Consider the following 21,867-nt stretch of genomic DNA (forward strand, 5'->3'; position numbering starts at 1 on the left):
TGTGCATCAGTGGATGAATGGATAGATAAAAATGTGGTCTATTTGTACAATGGAATATTATTAAGCCATAAAAAGGAATGAAGTACTGATACGTGGTACAACATGGATGAACCATGAAAACGTTATGCTAAGTGGAAGAAGCCAGACCCAAAAGACCACATATTGTATGGTTTCATTTATATGAAATGCCCAGAACAGACAAATCCACAGAGATACAGAGTAAGTGAGTGGTTGCCTGGAATGGGGTGGGGAATTGGGGAGGGATTACTAATGGGTAAGTGGCTTCCTTTTGGGGTGATGAAGATGTTCTGGAATTAGATAGTGATGCTGGTTGTATAACTGTGAATACACTAAGATGACTGAATCTTACAGTTTAAAAGGGTGAACTTATGGTATTTGGATCATAACTCAATAAAGCTGTTGTTAAAAAAGATAGGTGGTACAGAAATTTAGAAATGCATGTCAGAAGTAGGTAGGTAGTGTTTAAAAATAAAATGTAATAAACATCTCTTGATGAAAAGGTATTTCCACATCTGGAAGCAGCTGAGAGTAGCTTGACAAACCACATAGAACAGCAGCTCTAACCAAACACAGGTAAATTATGTGGGCAAAGTGCAGAGGGTTTTGAGTTGGGGGCAGAAAGAGGGAGTTGTTGAGATTGGTGGGTCGAGAATTTCCCTATATTCGCCTTCATTTGGGCTATAGGGACATAGCCCGTGTTGTAAGGTAGGTTATATGTGCTTTTTAATGACGGGAGACCACATTTCATTCCTCTTTGTCATATCCTGTCCCTGAGCCCTTAGCACAGAACCTGGTTAGCATTCCACAAATGTCAGTTGGAATAAAATGAAGTAATTTTTCTGTCAACATATCCACCATTGGGAGAGGTGAAAAATTGAGAAAATGAATAGAATGTGTTTAACTTATTTTCACACTCGTTTTATTGAAGCTCTCTGTAAAAATAAACTCATGTGGATGGTAATTGATTGAGTGCTAATCTCTAAGTAGCAGAGTGTTAAAGTAGATAAGTGCCTCCTACTGTGGAGAAATGGGCAAAGTCTGAACCGCTGAGGTGTTTATTTAACACTGGGAAACATTTATTACTCTACACTTGTTTCCATTCACACACAGCATCTATCATACCAGATGTGCCATGTCTAAACTAGACATGGTTTGAAAGATGCAGTAATCCCTGTATCAGGTGAATTTCTAAGAGAAATAATTTTTCCTTTTTATTTATTGCCTGTTTCTTCAGCCTCTTTTCCTTGTAAAATAAAGCTGAAGTTGTAATTTGACTTAGTGTATTTGACTTACATGATAATGCTTATGTTAATTTTTGTGTATTTTTCTCAATTAAAAAAAGCTTACAATTAAAATTTGAATATCTCCAAATAAAACTTGAACTTGGGGTCTAATTAACAGTGAGACATCAGCAGCTTTCCCTGCACATTGGTCTGACTCGTCCTTCCCACTTCATTGATTCAAACTTTGTCTTAGGTGGCCAGTTTGGGGAAGGAGCATGGCTTCCGGGAGGGCGTGGCTTTGGAGTCTGATGAACTTGGCTTGAGTCCTGCTTCACCATTTACTACCTGAGTGACCCTGAGGAAGTTATATGACTCCTCTCTGTTTAGTTTCCTCATCTGAAAAATCAGGAATAATTATGCCTACTCAGAATAAGATGAAATCCAAAAACTAAATTCGATACCAGGGAGAGAGCAGGTGCTCAGTGAAAGCCCCTCCCCCTACAGGTATTACATACAAGGCACATGTGTACATGAAAGCAAGGACACTCATGCATTCTTGCCCTGCTCCTTCTGACCTGGAGCCTGCCATATAGTGGCAATAAAGTTCAAGCCACAAACCACATGGGAACTTCAGCAGATCACAGCCTGCTGCAGGCGTTCGGAGCCAGGCAAAGGTCATCGGAGAGGAGATCTCGAGCAGGCTCACTCGGAAAGTGGGTGTTTTATAGACCTTTGTTGTGTGCTCTGTATGCTGTCCCTTCACTGGAAGGCCCTGCCCTGCACGTGTGCATGGTCTTCCTTTGCACCCCTGCTTGGATGTCCCCATGGCGGACGTCCCCATGGCAGGGTCGGCTCCTACCATTGTGACACACCCTCTGTCCACACCTCTTCCTGGCTTGGATTTTGTTTGTGGAAACTCAAACTTAACAAAGTCAGCAACTTGTTTACTGCTGTGTCCCTTGAGCCTGGGCGAGGCAGGGGCTTAGTAAATAAATGTTTGTTGAAAGAGTGGATGCATTGAGAAGACACATTTAAGGCTGTTTTGGTTGTTTCCCCTCAATCCTCTGTTTTTTATTAGAGACTGATCTTTCCAACCTCACTTTCGCCAGTTGTGGTTCCACTTAGAGACGAGGCTTGGTGGTTAGGGAAAGAGTTCCAACTTTATATTTCAAGTAATGCTTAGCCAGTAGTTACTTTTGGTCTTTTGGAGATGTATCAAAAATTCCAGATGGATTAAAGAATTAAATATAAAAACATGAAAAAGGAGAAGACAGGAAGTGGAGATTTAGCCATGCTTTTGATGAGATAAGAATTCATAAGTTTAAGGGCAATGAGTGAGATTTTTATGTAAGCTTTTAATGACTTTAGCTATTTAATGAAAATATTTAAAATAATTAATAAATTAAGAAAAACCAAGGCCCCCAAAATAAATGACAACCAGGTAAGAACTGGGATTTCCAGAAAAAACAAGACCACCCTGATGTACAATGGAATACTACTCAGCCATAAAAAAGAATGAAATAATACAATTTGCAACAACATGGATGCAACTAGAGATTATCATATTAAGTGAAGTAAGTCAGAAAGAAAAAGACAAATACCATATGATATCACTTATATGTGGAATCTAAAATATGGCACAAATGAACCTATCTAGGGAACAGAAACAGACTCACAGACATAGAGAACAGACTTGTGGTTGCCAAGGGAGAGTGGACTGGGGGAGGGAAGGAATGAGAGTTTGGGATTAGCAGATGCAAAGTATTATATATAGAATGGATAAACAAGGTCCTACTGTATAGCAGTATATACAGGGAACTATATTCAATATCCTGAGATAAACCATATTGGAAAAGAATATTTTAAAAAATGTATGTGTGTAACTGAGTCACTTTGCTGTACAGTGGAGACTGGCACAGCATTGTAAATCAACTATAGTTCAATAAAAAATTCAATTAGATAAAAAAAAAAAAAAAAGGCCCACTCTGCTTTGACTAGGGGAACTTGAACTTGTATGAAGCAACCAGAAGGTGGGCCCCTGAGATGCCAGTGTGGGGTGGGAGCTCTGAGAAGCCAGGGCGCCCCAGGAGGTTCTGGGTGGGCGAGCAAAGGAGGGTTGATGCTGGCGCTTTGGCGCTACGGCTCATTGTTTTTCCAAGACCTCACCCAGGCTGGCTGGCCTCCCTCAAGTACACACAGATAAAAGTACAAACAACGTGAATCATTGCAGGCTTCTGCGGAACAGGGCTAGTGGGATGAGAAGGCATAGTAAGGAGATGGCGGTTCTCTGTATTTCCCCCGCCCCACCTCTGCCTTCTGTCTTCCAGTCTCCAGCTTTGGGGTTGGGTGGGACAGGAAGAAAGGTTAAAGAAAGGGAAGGAGAAAATATCTCGAGGATTGTTCATTGTCCCATTCTGGAGTACCGCTGAAGCACCAGTGTGGAACTGGAATAGCTCGTGTGCCTGGGGTATGAAATGGCAGTTTGGAACAAGAGGTAAACCATCCTGGACGAGGCTTTAAGTGAAGTCCCATATTAGTGTGAAGACTTTTAAAAACATCGCTTGGGTCATTTGTAGAGACATGGATCGATCTAGAGACTGTCATACAGAGTGAAGTAAGTCAGAAAGAGAAAAACAAATATCGTATATTAACGCATATATGTGGAACCTAGAAAAATGGTGCAGATGAACCGGTTTGCAGGGCAGAAATTGAGACACAGATGTAGAGGACTAACATATGGACACCAAGGGAGGAAAGTGGCGGCGGCGGTGGTGGTGGTGTGATGGACTGGGAGATTGGGATTGACGTGTATACAACAATATGTATAAAATGGCCAAGTGACCTCACTTGGCATGGTTTATGAGGACGCAGTTCCCACATGGATGAATTTCAGTTAACATGGTACCATGCAAAGTGGAAATGGCCTATATTAATAAATTAATAAATTTAAGGTAATCAAAGTATGATACCACCAGGAAAAAGTGCATGGGGTGTGTCTGCATGCGTGCGTGTGTGTGTCTGCGTGCGTGTGTGCTTTCACGTCCTAGTAGATCTGAGCTCCTTTGCACTGCTTTTCTGATTTGAAAATACATCAGCCATTTCATGCTCTGGCTCATACCCACCTCATAACTAGAGGTGAGGGAACATGATCCCTAGATGTGGTTTTCTCTTAACTAGGTGATTATTGGTGGTGGGTGCTCTTTGGGCATTCATGTATTTTTTTCCTTCTGTTTTGTTTTTGTTGCCCTGGGGACTGTATTACGGTGCCTGATGATATACTTCCTAGAGCGGGTTATGTTTTAATGCTTTTTCAGTGTGTTAATTGTGTCTGGAGTGTTTCAAAGGACTACTGTTGGTATAGTATATGTTATTTATGTCTTTCTGACCCGTAGAAGCCATGGTATTTACTTGTAATCTGAGACAGAGTTCTATTTTAGAAAGTCTCACCTAAGATTATTGCCAGTTGTACGTCTTTTAAAACTAAAGCCATCCACAACCTAGATGCCAGAAGTGCTCTGTCACTTCACGGCACCGTCTAACACTGCAGGAGTCCCACCAGGATGTTCTGGCCTGCCTTTTCTTCCATGTGAGTAACTCAGAATAGAGTAGTGGTTTCCAACCAGATTAGACCCATACTTCTCTTTTTTTCTTTAAACAGCTTTTTTTTGAGATACAATTTGCATCCTATACAATTCAACACTTGAAGTGTACAGTTAATTCAGTGGGTTTTCGAATATTTACACTTGTGCAACCATCACTACAGTCAAATGTACAGCATTTTCATCACCCCAGAGAGAAACCCTGCACCCATTAGCAGGCACTCCTTCCTCCCCGACACCCTGTGTCCCCTGCCCGCTCCCCCCCAACCCCTATTCTAGCCCTAAGCAACCACTATCTACTTTTTTCCCTCTTTAGATTTGCCTAATCTGGACATTTCACATAAATGGAATCATATAATGTGGCCTTTTTTTGTTTGGTTTCTCTCACTTAGTATAAGTGAAAGGTTCATTCATGTTGTGCCATGTCCATACCTCTTTCTATAACAAATATTTTGTAATGCCATCTTTTTTTTTTTTTTTTTTTTTTGCGGTACACGGGCCTCTCACTGCTGCGGCCTCTCCCGTTGCGGAGCGCAGGCTCAGCGGCCATGGCTCACGGGCCCAGCCACTCCACGGCATGTGGGATCCTCCCGGACCGGGGCACGAACCCACGTCCCCTGCATCGGCAGGCGGACTCTCAACCACTGTGCCACCAGGGAAGCCCTGTAATGCCATCTTTAACCTCTTGAAGTTAAATTCATAGACTATATAAGCAAGCTTCAGATGTAGTTTAAAGAAATCGATATAATATTCCAAGCATAATAAAAAGGAGAAATAAAAAGAAAGGCAAAATATTATGCATCTTAATATGTGTTCATATCTGATCGTTCAGGAAAACATGAAGTATTTATTTATTTACATTACAAATTCTTTTTTTAAGATTTGTTTTTTGATGTGGACCGTTTTTAAAGTCTTCATTGAATTTGTTACAATATTGCTTCTGTTTTATGTTTTGGTTTTTTGGCTGCGAAGCATGTGGGATCTTAGCTCCCAGACCAGGGATCGAACCTGCACCCCCTGCATTGGAAGGCGAAGTCTTAACCACGGGGCCGCCAGGGAAGTCCCCATATGAAGTATTTAGATGTTTGTACCTGTACGTGAATATGATGGCTGCTGGATAGACTAATAAAGATGTGTTGCATTGGATAATTCAGACAGCATGCGTGCTGTTGCCTTGGATGACACGATTTTTGATAATGGGAAACAGCTATGTACTTTGTACTTTACCCATCCTCCGTTGATTTACATGGCGGTAACATCCTTGGAATAATAAAACTGTACAGAAAGTGCTTTTTGTTTTTATGTAAAAATAAAATTAGGTTCTCATGTCAGATAATTATGAACAGGTTTCACATCTACATGAGTGACCAGAGGGGCATTAAAAATTTGTTTCAGTGGGTGGGAGAGTAGTTGCTCATTGTAGGACAGCATGAGGCCCTGGGCCCTCTGAGAGCTAAATTCTAGTCATTGTGACAAGCAAAAAAAAAAAAAGTTCTGAGATGTCCCCTGCGGGCAGTCCTGCACCCATAGATGACCTCTTCTCTGGGGTCTACCTTGTGACATTGGCTTCATCGATGCAATATCTCTTACGAAGCTTTCTTTTCCCTCCTTGAACTGTTCAAATTATTGGCCGTATTCTCATAGACAGGAAGGAAGCTGGTACCTTCTTCATGCATGGGGAGAAAGGGCTACTACTCTTGGTCTGATTCTCCGCGCCCACCCCGACCCTGCAATCCCCTACTCCCCAAGATCCTGCTTAAGTTCCACTTCTGTCCTGAGATGTTGCATTATCCGAGCGATCCCAAGACGTCACTGCTTCTGCAGACCTCTGAGGCTTTTTTTTTTTACTGTCATCAGTGTTTGGCATTACTCTTTGTTACCCCTATGGAAGGTTTTTTGTTTTTTGTGTTTTTTTTCTTTTTTTGGCGGTACGCGGGCCTCTCACTGTTGTGGCCTCTCCCGTTGCGGAGCACAGGCTCCGGACGCGCAGGCTCAGCGGCCATGGCTCACGGGCCTAGCCGCTCCGCGGCCTGTGGGATCTTCCCAGACCGGGCCACGAACCCGTGTCCCCTGCATCGGCAGGCGGACTCTCAACCACTGCGCCACCAGGGAAGCCCCACTATGGAAGGTTTTTACGTTCTGGGCTGTGCTACAGTTAGACCCAAGGAGGGTAAGAGATATTTCTTGTTTTGTCATGTTGGGAGGGAGGCAGGCATTTCAGGGGAGGTTTAAACATAGAGCTTGCGTGTGCCCAGACCTCCAAGCCCATTGTGAAATAGACGTGTCTTAGGAAAGAACGCATATGGAAAGTTGAAGCTCTGGGGATTTTTTTCTCTTAGAACTGTTCGTGCTTACATGCCCTCTTGGAAAGATGTTTTGCCCTAGTTAGAAGATGGCTGTATTTTAGGACATTTTCAATTCTCATTAACCATGAGAATCTTGCAGCGATGGTGTGCACTGTGTCCTAGAGAGCCAAAGAATGTTTAAGAAAGTTGTGCTTGCGTTTGAAAGTTAGAGAATTCGTGCTTTTCCTCTCTTCCTTTCTTTCCCTCCCTTTCTTCTGCCTTTCTCTGTCCCAGAAGTTATTTAAGGCAGTTTTTAAGTATGCTATCAGTGTATGCAGTAGAATCTATCAGGTTCTGAATTAAAATTGGGAGGGACAAAAGGAGAAGCAATGGTAGAGATAGAGTGGTTGGGGAAAAATATTGAAAGCAGTGGTAGGAATGAATAAAAATGATGCATAAAATAAAGACTTAGATGTCTGTGACTGAGGTTGGCCCCTTTGTAGAAGGCACTTGTTGTGTACCAGGACTTGGATGGGGTCTCAAGGCCACAGGGGATGACTTAAGAAACAGGTTGTAGAGGGAAACTTAACCAGCTGAAGTTCAGGTCCCCCATCCGTCTGGTACTTGTTAGAGAGGTGTCCCTGGCACCGTGCTGGAAGGCAGTGGGTATATGTCCTGGGGAAGGACTCTTGTTTCCCTCTTGCTTACTGAGTAAAGACAAGTGAAAGCCCTTGTCAGTGGGACAGCAGATAGCCTGCCACCGAGCAGCAGGACGGCGTTTATGGCGATTTACAGGTGTTGTCTCAGGCGCACAGGAGGCTGGGGTGACCCTTTCCACCAGGAGAGGAGTCCTCTGGATTCAGAGGAAGCTGAGAGAAGGGATGAACCCCCCCATCCCATGTGACTTGTAGCCCAGATAATCCAGAGGAACTCATGGGTAATTTTCTGTTAACCCTATTTGTCCCAGTTATAAAGTTTTTCCTTAAAATGACTAACAGCAAAGGGTGAAATCTGCTCTGTTGAACTAGTTGCAGATGAAAAATGGAAACGCTTAGAGAAAATAGAATTATTCTCTGATCTTCATAAAAAAATGCTGTGTGAGGGTGAACAGCAGCCCCAGGAGCATCTTCACTTAGGAGCGCTGACAAGGTTCCTGGGCTGGCACTGTAGTATATACTGTTAGCTTCAAAAACTGTTGGGAATTCACCTAGGAATCAATACCAAAAACTGAGGTGAATCTAGTTTCACCTTTTCTACTTTTTAATTTTTCACATACATGTTTCTGAAATGTAGAAGGCTCTTAACCTAATTGTTGAAATAGCTTGCTTTACTCCGTAGCAGGTTTTCTTTTACGGAGGGTGGGGGTGAGGTGTGGTACAAAAAGGCTTTTGCTAAGAGAAAGTACAGCCAGTTTCGGGGCACCTGGTTCCCAGCCCACCCACCCATCACCCCCTGGCCATAGGACTGTACCCCTCAGTCCCCGCGCATCCCCTCTGGGAAAAGAGCAGTGGGGGACCTGCCGACACCTGGATGTGCTGGGAGGGGTGTCCTGAGAAGTCACCTTCTGCCCATTCCCCTGATTCCTGGCCAGCCTGGGGAATCTGACCACCCCACGCTGGGGGACTCCTCATTGGAGTTGGGGGTGAAGGGATATAGAAAACACAGTAAGAACATTTGAGGGCGAGCATTCAACCACGACTTTCATAGTTGTTGACCAGTGGCGCCCTGCTGTTCCCCAGTCCCAAAATCTCCAGAGGTGGCTACAGACAAAACCCACCCCAAGGGCATCTGCCCCTTTTCTGTGCCCTTCCATGAGGAAGGGAGCTGGGAGGACCCGGGACCTAAAGGCTCCGTGTGCTGAGGAGAGGCATGCGCATGCGTCCCCTCTCTTGTGCAGCGTGGACCTTCCCGAGTTCATGCTCAGTCTCTGGGAGGGGGCTTCCTGGGTCGCCCCTGCAAGCCTGGGGAGGGTCAGGAGTGCCGAGGTTCATGATGGAGAGCAGTCGCCTCTATTTTCCCCAACTGCTCGGCTAGGGCAGAGTTTCTGCAGCACAGAGCCTCCACCTGTGCTCCAGTCTGCTAAATGCTAAAGGGAAGGTCCCACGGAGGGGTGAGCTGACCTGGGTCACCACTGCATCATCCTTTTGCCCACTCTTTTCTCCAAGTCCCTTCATTGCCCTGAGAGAGAATACATAGGTATTGAAATGTACACAGGGATGTTAAAGTGCAAATCCACATCTGGCTCACTTTTTAATATATTTATAGGAAGAAAAAAGTTAAGCCTCTAACAGTGATGCTACTGGAGAGCTGCTGCCACCATATAAATATTTTCTGAAAAGTAGTAGGAAATTGACCAACTTCCCCATTTTCTTCCCATCTCTAGTCTCCCCACCTCATCTCTCCCACTAGACCCATTTTAGGGATGGGTGTTGAGCATGAAGAGAAGAAAGTGAAAGGAACAAAATTTAGGTGTAAAACCGTGTGAGATGTACTGGGAAAGAAAGAGCTGAAACAAGGTAGCTTTTTCATAGGGTAAGCAAACTTCAGGGCTACGGACATTTTGCATCAAAGCCATCTCTCCCTGAGTTTTAATTTTTACTTTGTGTCAGAAACTACTGAGTTTTTTACATGTCAAGACTTATGTGACTTGAGCAGAGAAGAAATGTGTTGGAGGCTGATGTTGGGTAACTCAGAGAATTAAGGAGAAGCTTGGAGGATGGAGCTGGGAAAGCTAGTTAGAGAGTGAAGGCAGGCAGAGCCAGGTGGAGTCTCAGGTAGAGTCTGGGGAGACGCTGCTGGGCACCCCCCACCCCCCACTCCCCGTGGGCGCAGGGTTTTTCTAGCCTGTTGGTCTGGGCAAGTCTCTGGCTTCCTCCCACCCAGGTGCCCCCAGGGGTTCCATCTCCACCCACTGGAAGGAGGTGCAGAGGCCTGGCCAAAAGCTGCCAAACTCATTCTTTTCCGTTGGACCCTGATGAGATTCTGATTATGTTTAATGAGTAGAAAAATGAACCAAATTTAACAGATTTTTAAAACTTTTTGAAATAAGTAAAACTTATGTGAACATGCACATATGTTCCTATATGATCTCTTTATAAACAATGTACACATTAGCCTATTGGCACACAATTATTGATTAATTGGTCTCAGACAAAAAGGTCTTTTCCAGGTATGTTACTGAGACCCTGTGGTTCTCTAAGTGGGTATTATCCTCCCCAAACTGGGCACATAACAAACTACTTTATAGTTCCAACATTTTCTGGGTCGTTGTTAGAATAACATCGCTTAAATGGAATTTATTCACCGTGCTGTTATATCAATATGTGCTTTATTATTTTAGGGTTAAATTTCCGCGTATAACAAGAATGTTGTTATTGTCTTCAGAGGGGATTTTATTATTACCATTCTAGAATGGACCTTTTATTCCTTCACCGTCTCTATTTTCTCCTTCATTAACTAAGAAGCAAATTAGACTTGCATTTAGCCGATGTCTGCCAAATGTTATTTTTAGAAGCCTTCTCACTTCTTTCTCACTCCCTCGGGATTTCTTCTTTCTTTCCTTAACTGTGTTTTGCCCTCTCAATCATTGCAATCAGAATCAGTGCTCTCCCAATATTAGTTCAATATGTAAAACCTATTGTTTATTTGCTTTTGGCCTAGGAAAGGCCTTGCTAGCCTAAAAATCCAAGGAAAAACGCTAAAAGGAAAAGATAGGTTTCTGTAGAGTAATAAATTTCTGTATGTCAAGAAACACTGTGAAATAGTCAGGTGACCAATGGAGAAAAAAATATTTGGAACAATAAATAGGAAGCAAAGGGTTAATATTTTCAATACACAAAAAGTTTTACGTTGAAAAATGGGTAAAGGAAGTGAGCAGTCCATTCCCAATGGAAGCAGTCAGGTGACCAGTAAAAGTGTGGGAAAACATCTGAATATCATTATTAATAAAAGTGGGAAAATATATAATTTTTTGCACCCTAAATTGTGAGCAAAGATGTGGGTTAAAGGGTATTCTCACACTGTTGGCACAGAATTAATACAACCTTTCTGGCGTGAACTGTGTGACACATGATTTAAAATGTGCATCTGTTTTGATATGATCATTCAGTTTGTAGGAATTTGAACCAAGAAGACACAGTGGGCACAAAGATATGTATATCTGCATGTTCACTGCTCCACTGTGTGAAATACAGAAAAACAGAGACCGTTTCAGTGCCTAATAATAGGGAGTTAAACTTTATATCCATTCGATTAACTGTACAGTTGTTAGAACTAGTTGTATATCTATTAAAAACAATAAACCCCATAAAAACAGATGAAAAACAATACCCCGAGTATGACCCAATTTTTGTTTTAAAAAAGTAAAGAAATCAGCTTTGTGCGTACATTGAAAGAAGGCGAGAAAAGTTTACCAGAATATATTCAAGGCAGTGCTCTGTGGGGAATGGAATTACGGGAGGACTCCCACCCCACCCCAGCCCCACCTCGTGATTTTTCTGAATTTTAAAGAATTTCTTCTGTGAATATGTATCGCTGCTGTCAACAGGGAAAAAAAAAACAAATCCTACTGAAAGAACTAGAGTGTCAGTGCTTTAGGCATATGGAATATTAGGAAGAGGATTCTCTTTATGCTGGTTTTTTCTTTCTAGCTCAGTGATATTCCAATTCTTTGGAGTTTCAAGCCAAGGGTTATTTTGGTTTTACAATTTACCATATGCAATATTTTAAAGAAAAATTACTTTTGAGACATTAAAAAATTGAGGTACTTTAGATATCAGTTACTTAGCTTAATATGCAATTCTAGCAAATTGAGACCCATTAGTAGGATAGTGAATAAGATGCTGTTTATACTTACCATAAGGAAGTATAAATATATCTATAGCTAGATATTGGTATTTACTGTTAATGCTTACTGTAACTTTCTGTGCTGATGTTGTTAGCACGATGAAATTCCTTTTAAATGATTCATAGAAATGAGTTTGTACTAGATCCTGATTTCAGTGTGCTGCGATGATACCAGCTCTTATTTCTTTATTGGTCACTTTTTATACTACGTCCTATGCTAAACCCTTGAGTTTTTAGAAAAAGGAAATTTTGCCCTCCAAACTTTTATTTTGATATTAAAAATATTTTCAGCATCTGGTGCTGTTTGTATATTATGAACCCCAGGTAGTTTTTCTTAAGGTTTCTGCCTGAAGTTTTTCAATCATAAAACGATGGTAATTTGTTGCAAATGAGAAAAATACAATCATTTTATATTGTGGCAGTGGTGGTGTTCCCAACCTCACTATTTACAAAAGGGAGATTTTAAAATTAGTTTAAGCTGGATAGTTGAAACAGTGAGCCAAATGAATTAGATTTTTGTGTTTTTGAAAAGGCTGCAAAGATTGTGAGAGCTGTTCTTATAATGGCCTTTTGAAAATCCCCTTGCGTGCTGGACGAGGGATGAGCGGACAGCTCTAAATCTGGCATTGTTGGACCAGTCGAGCAAAGACGGGTTTATTGACAGGAATGTTGCTGAAGAACCACATGAGTTGAGCTGTTTGCTTTCAGATTTAGCCGTTGTTTAGACAAGCAGAACTCTTTATTCTTGCTCAGACCTGAGTGAGCTGAGCCTCAAGGTTGAAAAGTAAAAAGAGAACATAAGAAAGAGTTCTTTCTTAACTTAGATTTCTGTGTGTTATATTGACTTTCCTTCAGAATTTTCTTCGTTCTTAGTATTATTTCTTCCATCCTGCTCCCAAAAGGATTTCTTTTCTTAGAACTTAAGTGCATACTTTCGTTATCCACTCTCTTTTTTGTTTTACTAAAAACAAAGCAAGGACAACATCAACAGCTCTAAAACTGAATAGACCTTCCCCCAAATAAACAAACAAATAGAAACTCAAGAGAACTGTGTCTCCCCGAACCCCCTCCTTAGGAACACAGCTCAAAGCCCCTAGGAGTGTCTTGGTGGAGAGCCTGCAGGTCTCAGAAGAAGGTCAGAAACTCAGCATTTACTGACTGCCTACTATGTGTCAACATTTAACGCTTTGGAAGGTGGCGGTATTCCCATTTTATAGATGAGGAAACAAACCTTGAGGTCCCTCAGCTAGCAAGTACAGAATTTGGATTTGAACCTAGGTCTGCCTAAGGTTGCTTTTTTTGGTCTCTCTGTCTCTCTCTCTATATATAAAGAGAATAAAACAGTGGTGTGGGCCACCAAAAAATTTGCCATCTCTCTGAGCTCATGGGATAGAAGGTAGGTCAGGTTTATTTCTTATTCCCATCAAAGCAGGCCATTTTGGGGCTTCTTGGACATTTATATCTACTTAGTGACCCTAAAAATCAAGCTATTAAGCTTTCAGGTTAAAAAAAAATTACCGGGCTTCCCTGGTGGCGCAGTGGTTGAGAGTCCGCCTGCCGATGCAGGGGACGCGGGGTTTGTGCCCCGGTCCGGGGGGATCCCGCGTGCCGCGGAGCGGCTGGGCCCGTGAGCCATGGCCGCTGAGCCTGCGCGTCCGGAGCCTGTGCTCTGCGGCGGGAGAGGCCACAGCAGTGAGAGGCCCGCGTACCGCAAAAAAAAAAAAATTACCTGTTAATGTTTGGGGTGGAAACCCTGCCTGTTCGCTGACCTTGCACCTCCCTCTGAGTCTCACTCCACCCTGTGCCAGCCTTTGAGCAGGAAACCAGCCTTGGTCTTTGAAGCACTGCCTAGAATTTCCCGGGACGGCCTTCCTCATATTATCTCTGACTGGCGTGAGCTTTTCTTCCCGAGGGACAATTAAGGGTGGTGAAGATGTCTACAGTAGAAATAGCAAATTCTCCTGGTTGCAATGTCAGCGACGCTCAGACCACTGTTAAATCACAGATCATAGTAGTGACCCTTCTGGAGGTGATGCTTGCCCTTGTTCATTCTGGTTATTGGTTGCCTCCCTGGGAACCTGCAGCAGTGTGGACCCCCTTTGCAGGGAGCCAAGCAGCAGGCGTGGAGGGGGAGGGGGGGACACCCAATGGGTCATCATGAAAGAAGAGGTGTGCAGTTAGTGCCTTGAACAGAAAGTTTGTTGCAAGTTTAAAAAAAATCACAATCAAAATGGGCAAAAGTTGTTATTAAACCCATTTCCTGTGTTTAAAAAAAAAATTGTGGTTGAAGAAAATAGAAGCATAAAAAATCAAGTCCATGTAAGCTTGAAAAGAAACCTGCAGTGGTGGATTTGCACATCGGCCTTAATTGGCCCAATTGACCTTCTCTGCTGTATTTACAATTGCCTTAAAATTGTAAGCAGATGTTTGAAACCCCTTCTTTAATAGGTCTGCAACATCTGTTTCACCAGCGCTGCTGCCCACCAAAGCAGTCGTAATTAGGGAGCACCTAATGCATACATCTTTCCTTATGGACCCAATCGATCGGATTTCTCCCTGAGGTATTAAAGTCAACCCTTATTCTTGCTTTTATTTGAATACACTTTGTATTATATTTTCTTACACAGAAGAGCAGTATGCCAGCCCAGTTAAAACAAAAAACAAAAAAACAAAACTAAGATAGTTATTCTCCATAATGAATTTTTAAAATTGTGTCTATATAGTTACTAGTAATGGGTGAAAAATGTTTGAGTATATAATAATTGTAAACCCTTGAAAATGTATGAAAGCTTTGGTCCTTTCCCGCTGCTTTTGTGTTCTCAAATGGGTGTTTCCTGCAAAACCAGCAAAGTGAAATGTGGCAATCTTAAAAGCTGGGAAGGAGCATTATTTATTTTTTTTTATTTTTAAATTAATAGCCTTCAATTCTTAGAGCAGCTTTAGGTTTATAGAAACTTTGAGTAGAAGGTACAGCGTTCCCATAATACTCCTTCTCCTTCTCCTGCCTGTCCTAGTTCTCCTGTGATTCGTATTGTGGTGTGCTGCGTTTGTTACAGCTGATGAACCTGTATCTGTTGATACATTATTGTAGTTACAAGTGCATCATTTACCTTAGGGTTCACTCTTTGTGTTGTACATTCTGTGGGTTTGGACAAATCTCTCATGACGTGTATCTACCATCACAGTATCTTACAGAATAGTTTCACTGCCTTAAAAAATCCCCTGTGCTCCACTGATGGGAAGGAGTATCACTGACTGAAATATTCTTTTATGATGATATGTTTACTTTAAAAAGAAATTATTTCTCATGTATAATGGTCCAGAGAAACAGTCATTTTGATGTCTTAAAATTGAATGTACAAAATTTCAGAGAACAATTTTTTTATGTGCTTTATTTTTAAAATAATATTTCAGATACCTTATAAATTTTACTAAGTTTGATATGGTATGATGTACACCTGATAATTAGAAAATCCTATAAATTGCTAACATTCATTTCAGTTGCTTACAAATAAATGATTCTTTTAAGGGTTAATTTCTTTAAAATTGTATCTTTAATGTGGACACTTATTTTAAATGACTTGCCTGAGGTAAGATATGTTTACTGGAAAGAGTTCGATGTCAATAAGTTCATTTCAGCTGTTTCCTGAAGTATGTGTTTTACCTGAAGATTCCTCCCGTATAGATGATAGCCAAAGTCTAGAAGAGAAGAACTATGCCAGGGAAAAGCACCCAGTTTCAAACATGTGAAAAGCAACAGAGAAATGCCAGCCTTAGCGCTGAGTGAAGAAATCATGGGTGGGAGAGGGAGTTGCATCTGACCCATGTACCCTCTTGACAAGTGGTTAGGCTGATACAGGTCTGTGGCCTTCAGGGCCAGGGATTAGAGTGGTTGGGCTGTCCTGGGTACATGGCCTTGGGCAGGGCGCAGACTTTTTGTTTTTGTCAGCAGTAGAGATCGATTTTTTAAAAAAATTTTTAGTGAAGTATAATATGTGTACAGGAAAGTGTCTGTATCCTAAGGGTGCAGCATTTGAATTTTTACAGATTAAACTAGTGCATGTAACCAGATCAAGAAATACAGCCATCTTGTACCCCAGAGTCACCTATTATGGTCCCTTCTGGTGACTGTCCTCCTCTGAGGGGCACTATCCTGACTTCTAGCACCATCTCAGTTTTGCCTGTTACTGTACTTGATAGAAATGGAAACATACACGATGGACTCTTGTGTCTATCCGCGTCACTGCATGGGTTAGTTTGTTCATCCTTAATACTCCCTCTGATGAATACTCCACAATTTGCTTGTCTGTTCTAGTATTGATAAGCATTCAGGTTGTCTCTGGTTTGGGGCTTTTATGAATAGTGTTGTTATCAACAGTCTGGTTCTTTTGGTGAACATATGTAATCATTTCTGTAGAATATATTCCTAGGAGCCGACTTGCTGTGTTGTAAGGTACGCATATGTCAACCCGAGTAGAGCTTTACTCAGCCTGACAAACTGATTTCCAACCAGCCATGTATGAGAGTTCGGGGTCAGCACACTTTCAAGAACGGCACTCACATTCTTACTTGATGACCCAGTGTTATCAACAACAAGCATTTCTAGGGTGCCTAGCCTAACCTGTAGCTATGGAACAGAGCCAAGGCAACTAAGGGGCACAACTAACATTTGTAATTGCCCACCCTGGGCCAGGCATTGTGCCTGTTGCTTTCACGTGGGTTAGTGCACAAGAACCATAAATTGTATTATCCCCACTTTACAGATGAGAAGACTGCAACTAAGATGATGTAATTTGTGCAAGGTCTTAAAGGCAGTAGTAGATTTGGGTCTACTAAAGATAGGCCCCAAACCAGAGCCCTGTGTTCTTAGCTGCCACATTGTATAGTCCTTGCCTTTGTATTTAGGCACTGACTAAATCCTCTTGATTTCCAAAGAAGCTGCATTCTATGACTTCTAGAGAACGTGATGGAGGCCATTAACGTTATCCCCCTCCATAACATTTTACTGTTACTGTAAATAATCCTAATAGTAAATAATGTACTGATGGTTTGAGACTATTTATTATCAAACTTTAATGACCTCTAGATCTTTACACACATTATAAATTGTTCCTAATATTTGGACAGTGGCTTAATTTTTTGTTTGTTTTGTTTGTAGATGGAACAATGACAGCAAAAGCCAACAGAATACACTTTATTGATGCATTCAGTCCATTAAAATTTAAGTATAAGCCAACTGAGTGTAAATATTTTTGGCAAATTAAGAAACACCTTTAATTTAAGGCAGTATGATGGGCTATAAATAAATGCCTCCCAGACTTTTTTTGTGGTGTGTGCCCAAGTCTTTCTCACTTTTTTACTGAGATGTAATTCACATACTATAAAATTAACCCTACTTAAACAGTTTTATCTTTCTGTTGCTTCCCCATCCCTCTCTGAAAATGAAAATCTTAATGGATTTTTAAAAATGAAATTACAAATTTAATCTAGAAGCAATATTGTAATTTAGCCTATATTTCTTTCTCATCATTTAGGAGCATTATTTTATAATCTCCTCCTATCTTTACCATGATGACAAGTCATTACTTTTTTAAAAAACATAATTAATTAATTAATTAAATTAATTAACTTATTTACAGCTACGTCGGGTCTTAGTTGAGGCACGTGGGATCTTTCGTTGTGGTGCGCAGGCTCAGTAATTGTGACGTGTGGGCTCTCTAGTTGTGGTGCACAAGCTCAGTAGTTGCAGCAAGCGGGCTTAGTTGCCCTGCAGCACATGGGATCTTAGTTCCCTGACCAGGGATGGAACCTGCGTCCCCGGCATTGGAAGGCAGATTCTTAACCACTGGACCACCAGGGAAGTCCCACTACTTAGTTTTAGTTTTAAAATATATGAGACATTTATCATTTCTGCATATCATAATTTCACTGTATGCAGTCTAAAAATAAGGAAATTATCAGTATTAATCAGTTATATCTTAATATGCTAATATTCAGATGAAAAATTTTTTGATATTAGAATATTTTTCCATGGAGAGTATTTTTCAAGTTTTCATCAATAGTTATGGAAGCAATACTGATTCAACAGTAAAGGTAGACTGAATTTATTTTTAATATCTACCCACTTGTTCTAGAGATAGGTAATTTTTATATTTGGGACTAGTAATTACCTTAAACCAAATTTAAGTGTTGGACAATGTGCCTACCTCAGTTCTATGATTATGTAAAGGTTAGTGATGAAATTTATACTAGGGTAAGTAAATCTGTAAGATTTTACAGGTTTCTTAAATCAATCCAGGCATACTTTCTCTGTTTATGAGCTATTTAAGATCCATCCTTAACCTTTTACAGTAATGGAGTCTTATTGAAGATGAGAGTTTGTTTATATTTTGAGTGTTTTTTCCCCCCCTTGAAAGCACTTCTAAAGTTGTGCTAGCAAATTACAAGTGGACCATTTATAAGCTAAAGAACACTTTTGGTCTTCAGTAGTCTTGGCATTCAGTAAAATAAATGTTACTTTTACAATTTATCATTCAAGTTAGTAAGCATTTTGAGGTTTACTTGTGTTAATGTAGTTAGGTTGGAAGACACACTTATGTTGCAGAACATCCTTACAGGTCAGTGTTTGGGTATGAGGAGTCTCCTTGTATCTTAAAACATTGTGAAAATTTGAAAAACATGCACGTGAGATATTAATAGTGAACTGTACCATCTTCCTGTGAACTTTTGACTTAGGTCTTTTCCGTGATGTGTCTATTAATTTCCTTTGCCCACATTTTGAGCATTGTCTTTGAAGATCTTCTATCTTGTCGTGCACGTCTTGTCCTCTTAGGCGTTCAGTGGTCCCCCGCTGCCATCTGTTCTCTTACAGTTCTTTCTTCCCGGAGCAGCTACCTATCTCTTCTACCCCCTTTTTAAAAAATTGAAGTATAGTTGATTTATAATGTGTTAGTTTCAGGTTGGAACATAGTGATTCAGTGTTTTTACGGATTATACTCCATTAAGTTATTACAAGATAATGGCTACAGTTTCCTGTGCTATACAATATATCTTTGTTGTTTATCTTTTTTATTCGTAGGAGTTTGTATCTCTTAATCCCATACCCCTAATTTTCCCCTCTCCCCTTTGGTAACCACTAGTTTGTTTTCTATATCTGTGAGTCTGGTTTTTCTTTTACGTCCTTTTGAGAATTACACTCTATAATAAAGCTGAAGTGTGGTTGTATTTCTATATAGGAAGAAAAGCAAATTCGCACAAAATAATGAGTCATTAAAATGTGTGTGAGAGAGATTTTAGAGTCAGGCATCTTCCCAACCTGCTTCCTAACATGTGAATCTAAGGAAGATGGTCAACAATTTCAGATTTATTTCTGAAAGAGCCATCTGCCTTTGACTGAAACAAGCTTTCTCCCTTTTAATCCATATTTTCTAAAGCAATACTGAAAAATGTCTTTCCTTTTTTTTTTTTCTTTTTCTTGAAGTGAACATGCTAATTCTGTCCATCAACCTCTTGTGTCTTTTCAACTATGGGTATTTGCACAGTATTGAATATGTGAAGCAGTGTCTGTGTTCAGTCTTATTTAATATAACTATAGAGACGAAATGCTTAGATTGCTCTAAAGATGTGAAGCTGGTCCCCGTTACTGTTTAAGTAATGTTAGAAATGAGAATACTTTATCTGTGTATCTGGAATGTATTAGTTTCTTGTGGCTGCTGAAACCAATGACCACAAACTGGGTGGCTTAAAACAATAGAAAATTATTCTCTCACAGTTCTGGAGGCCAGACGTCCATCATCAGGGTGTCGGCAGGGCCACGCTTCCTCTGGAGGTTCTGGGGGAGGATCTTTGCATCTTCCAGCCTCTGGTAGTTCCTGGCGTTCTGTGGCTTGTAGAGGTATCGTTCCAGTCTCTGCCTTTGTCTTCACATGACCTTCTCCTCTGTGTCTGTATCTTCTTCCGTCTGTCTCAAAAGGACATATATATCATTGGATTTAGAGCCCGCCCTGGGAATCATACCTCAAGACCTTTAATTACATCTCCAAAGACCCTTTTTCCAAGTAAGAAAACATTCCCAAGGTCTGGGTATCAGGACATGGACATATATTTGCGGGGAGGGAGGACCATGATTAACCCACTACTAAAGGAAGGAAAACTTGCGTTACCAAGAAGCTGACAGCAGGAAGGGAGATGGAATATCACTGGCCAGTTTCCTGGGAGGGCGGAGGCTTGCATCCTGGCACTGGTGCGCGGAGAACTCAGGCATGTCTTCCACTGCAGCTTTGAAATGAAACTACCGCCTAGGTTACACAAGTCAACTAAAAATGGGATGAAATGACCTAAAAATAGTTCTGAGTAATCTCTGGCTTTAAAATTGGACCAGATCCCCATGTTACTTAAAAAGGGTGGAAAGAAAAACTTGGAAAACTGTCAGCTGCATAAATGGTCATTACCTAAGGATTATTCAGATTTTGGCTTTGTTTCAGGAAACGTATTCATTTTGTTTTCAATTTATATTTTTTTGCTGTTCCCTCACCCCAACCCCACACCCCCAGTATAAGAGATTGGTTAGCTGCACAGCATGTCAGGGTTTTAACAGGGGCTGGGCTGTACTGAGCCCATGAAGACAAAAGGGGCTTTTTCATTATCGAGCTTGACACAAGGTTCCTGATCGCAGCTGACTCACACATTTCTCTAAAATTATACTTTTATGAAAAACCAACTCTTCCAGTGTGTAAAAATTACCGCTCATTTCTTCCCATTTGACCGCTGTGGATCTTACTAATGTTTGCTCTTCTATGGAGTAACATTACTGGGAAAGAATTTTTTTTTTAAAGAAAAACAAGTATGATTCCATTTCTGCTGATAATTTTGTGTGTTTGAGAGTAAGGAGTTGTGATACTAGCACCCACTGGATAAGTTAAACATTAATGCCCTCTTGATTAATAGAGTTTTGTGGGGTTTTTTGCCGGGATTTTTAATTCAGCCTCAGCCTCTTTCATTCCTTTTGGACTTTTCCTGACATGGACACGGCCAAGGTGCTGTCTTTTGTGTTGTATTTTTAAATGTCTAAAGTTTGTTACAGTTTGTATCTGGGTGGATTTTGAGTTATGTACCAGAGGTTTCTATTTACAAAAGATCCTCAGATTATAAAAATTTGTGTAACATAGTGCACAGTTTTTGTAATGCTTTAGGTCTTCACAAAACCTTTGTATTTTTATTTTTTTATTATTTATTTATTTTTTTATGGCTGTGTTGGGTCTTCGTTGCTGCGCGCGGGCTTTCTCTAGTTGTGGCGAGTGGGGGCTACTCTTCCTTGTAGTGTGCAGGCTTCTCTTTGTTGTGGCTTCTCTTGTTGCGGAGCACGGGCTCTAGGCACGCAGGCTTCAGTAGTTGTCGCACGTGGGCTCAGTAGTTGTGGCTTGTGAGCTCTAGAGTGCAGGCTCAGTAGTTGTGGCGCACGGGCTTATTTGCTCCGTGGCATGTGGGATCTTCCCGGACCAGGGCTTGAATCCGTGTCCCCTGCATTGGCAGGTGGATTCTTAACCACTGCGCCACCAGGGAAGCCCACAAAACCTTTATAAATAGCTTTCTGAACAATAAGCATAGCCAATCCCAGTGCTAAGAACTTCAAGGTCCATCCAGTTTGTGTATGTTTATCACCATTCCACAAAACATTTTTGGTATAGTTCCTACTACTTGAGGAAAAAAATGCTTACTTAGCTCATTCCTTAACACTTAATGCAGGGGTTTTTTTCCTTTTTTTTTTAGCACCTGGATTTTCACTGAACTAGTAAGCAAAATAGTAATCTTAGCCTCAGGGTGAGCATAGTTCTTGATCCTGTTTTGCAATGGGAGAAGCAGATTAATTTGCCTGGATAGAAGGCTTGCCTGTGG

At 41.1% G+C, this 21,867-nt stretch overlaps 1 protein-coding gene across 1 annotated transcript in view; it reads left to right on the plus strand.

Annotated features, from left to right (window-relative positions):
* HLCS (holocarboxylase synthetase) overlaps nucleotides 1–21,867 on the plus strand; it is a 198,326-nt gene that overhangs the window by 94,550 nt on the left and 81,909 nt on the right. The gene's annotated exons all lie outside the window — the stretch shown is intronic.

This window comes from Delphinus delphis, chromosome 4 (assembly GCF_949987515.2).
Source record: "Delphinus delphis chromosome 4, mDelDel1.2, whole genome shotgun sequence".
Classification (NCBI taxonomy): domain Eukaryota; kingdom Metazoa; phylum Chordata; class Mammalia; order Artiodactyla; family Delphinidae; genus Delphinus; species Delphinus delphis.